General features: G+C 45.4%; 1 protein-coding gene across 1 annotated transcript in view; it reads left to right on the forward strand.

Annotated features, from left to right (window-relative positions):
* Positions 1-2,500, forward strand: part of LOC132290446 (probable cytochrome c biosynthesis protein) — a 3,968-nt gene that overhangs the window by 1,198 nt on the left and 270 nt on the right. Inside the window, 1 exon segment of the mRNA XM_059790097.1 lies at positions 1-2,500. This exon segment is cut by the window's left edge and continues 998 nt beyond it; it is cut by the window's right edge and continues 270 nt beyond it. The gene's annotated coding sequence lies outside the window, so the exon portion shown is untranslated.

Genomic DNA, 2,500 nt, shown 5'->3' on the forward strand with positions numbered 1-2,500 from the left:
GCTATTAGGCTCACGCTTCCGTGTCACAGTAAGATTGTTGTTCCATAGACAGATTCCTCCTCATTAAGTAAGAAGGTATGGAATAGCCCGAGAGACACGGGTGATGTCACTATGACAAAGGAGCCTTACGAACTTCTTTTCTGGTCGATCCACTTAGGCAGGCTTAGGTCGATCCTCACTCAATAGTATTCACGCGACCCTGCCATCCGGATTTGAGGAACTTGACCTGCAGCAAAAGTGTAGTCGCACATACATGGCAAATGAGTGGTTTACTTCGCAGACCATACTGGAGCTAGTTTCAACAAAGCTTCCGGCGCAAGCAAGCTCTTTTTGGGGCTAGTGCTTACCACAGCACTTACCTTATTCGTTTAAGTCAGATATTCTCTATCGAGAAAGCGTACCACTACTAGCCGCCCTTACCCTTACACAGCTTATTATTCCGATCTTGCTGCTCGCTTCGCTTCTGTGGTCACTGTAGCTGGTGTTGAAGTCCATGCTTTAGCCAATATATATCTTAAGTAAAGAGACTCAGAATAGTTTCTCTATCCATCATTCGAAGACCCATGATCCAACCCATCCTCCTTTCGAGCAGATTGACTCATCAAAAGCTGGAAACAAGAGCCCTCGTCCAGAGATTTGGTAGGAAAGTGGAAGTTCTCTCCTGAGACCATTACAAGAAAACAGACCTACTTCCTCGATCTTCTCATTAGAATAGAAGGTTTGGCTGGCCCATTCAGAGGGGCTTTTCTAAGATGAAGAAGATTAAGAACCCTGCTTCGAAGGGGGCACTCTACGTCGTTAACCCTAAGTCAAAGGCGGGCCCTAATCCCCATACCCGCGTGAAGAGCTTCTAGAAGAAGACTCTGAATCCATTAACAGCCAGGAATGGAGGCACACAACAGGATCTCTCAGTTCAGTAGGAATTTTACTATAAGAAGGATCCCCTGCGAACTAGTCGTAGTCGTTTTTGCCATTCTACCAAAAATGCATGTTAAGGATCTCTGGCATGTAATGGAATAGCAAGAATCTTACCCTTTTCACCCATGCCCCCAGTCTGAAAAGAACCCCCTGCCTCCAGCTCTATCAGCTATGGACCACCCGACCCGCCTATTTCAGGTCTTGTTCCAGATCTAAGAAGGGTTTAGATGAATCTAAAAACTCCTTTCTTTTTCTATTCGTAGCATGGATGGGAAGTTGCTTCGACCTCCGCCCAGCTCCTTGAAAACGACGTAAGTCCACTGTCCGTTTTCCCGACCGCCATCCTGAGGAAAGAAAAGAGATGAGCAGTTTCTTCATTCCTAGCTTGAGATTATCTAGTTTATTAGCCAGCATTTCTGCAAGGGTCATCAAAAACCTAGCTTCAGCCCACGCAGCTGAGAGGTTGAAGGAATTGGTTATGAAAGACTGTTGTATAAGTCAGGAGTAGATCTCCCTATTTCTGCATTTCTTTCTTGTGACGTGAGGGCGCTTCATCTTTCCACTCTTCAATAGCGATCAAAGCAAGGGCATGCCACACCTGTGTTGCATTTTTGAGTGATTGTCAAATCTATCCTCTTCCCTATCTTACGTAGCTTGTGTTTCCACTGAGAAAAGTCAAAGAATGCCAGGCCATTCTTGTATGTTTTTTCCTAATTTGTTTCAGTACCAGCTGCCTTCCCAATTGGGTCTAAAAACCGATCTTAGAAAAGGGCGAGTTGATAAAATACGGGAACACCTCCTCCATCTTCTATTTTTGGTGATTCCAAGTTAGTGTGATCAACCAACTTCTAAAATCAAAGAGCTATGGCTGAAGATCAGCTTCCACTGGTGCTTGTGCTTTGAAAAGACTATAGAGAACCGGTCCCCTCTTATGGCTTCGCCTTTGGGACTCGGTATAGGATAGTGTCCAAATGACATCCAGAACCGTGTGCGAAGGAAAAGCAGAAAGGGAGGATGCATGTTCAATCCCTCTCGTGGGGTTTTAAACCAATGACCCTTGAATGAACTGGACGTAGGCTCGAATCCCGCGCGAAGAAATGGGATTTAGCTGGATTCTCTTTAGAACCCGTCTACCAGTATAGTGCCTTAGGGGCGTGAATCGCGCTTAATAAGTGAAGTGCCCCCCTTTTCTGCCTTTAGCCTTTGATCCCTTTCTCGCTAAGTGCAAAGACTCGCTCATCCCTCTGGGTGATGAACGTCAACAGATATACGTCCGGGCGATCCAGCCCCCATAGATCCATCTTTTCCAGCCCATCATACCAATATCTCCCGTCTTTGGGTTGGGTGGATTTGGTTTGTCCCCTCCTTTCCGTGCTACTAAGATAAGACAATGAAGGAGAAAGAAAGAGATCGCAGGAGAAATAGAATGTGAGAATGTCAAAATGAATTCTGAGGCCATTCGTAGCCCAGATTCAAGATTTGTGATTTACCAGACAGACGTGACACTTATTGAATTTTGTCACAACGGAAATGGGAAAGCTCACCCAAGTAATAGAAAGAAAGGCTATTTGGCCTCTTCCTG

Source organism: Cornus florida, unplaced genomic scaffold (genome assembly GCF_030987335.1).
Source record: "Cornus florida cultivar Cherokee Brave unplaced genomic scaffold, ASM3098733v1 CherokeeBrave_3.0.0_Hap2_scaffold_242, whole genome shotgun sequence".
NCBI classification, from domain to species: Eukaryota; Viridiplantae; Streptophyta; class Magnoliopsida; order Cornales; family Cornaceae; genus Cornus; species Cornus florida.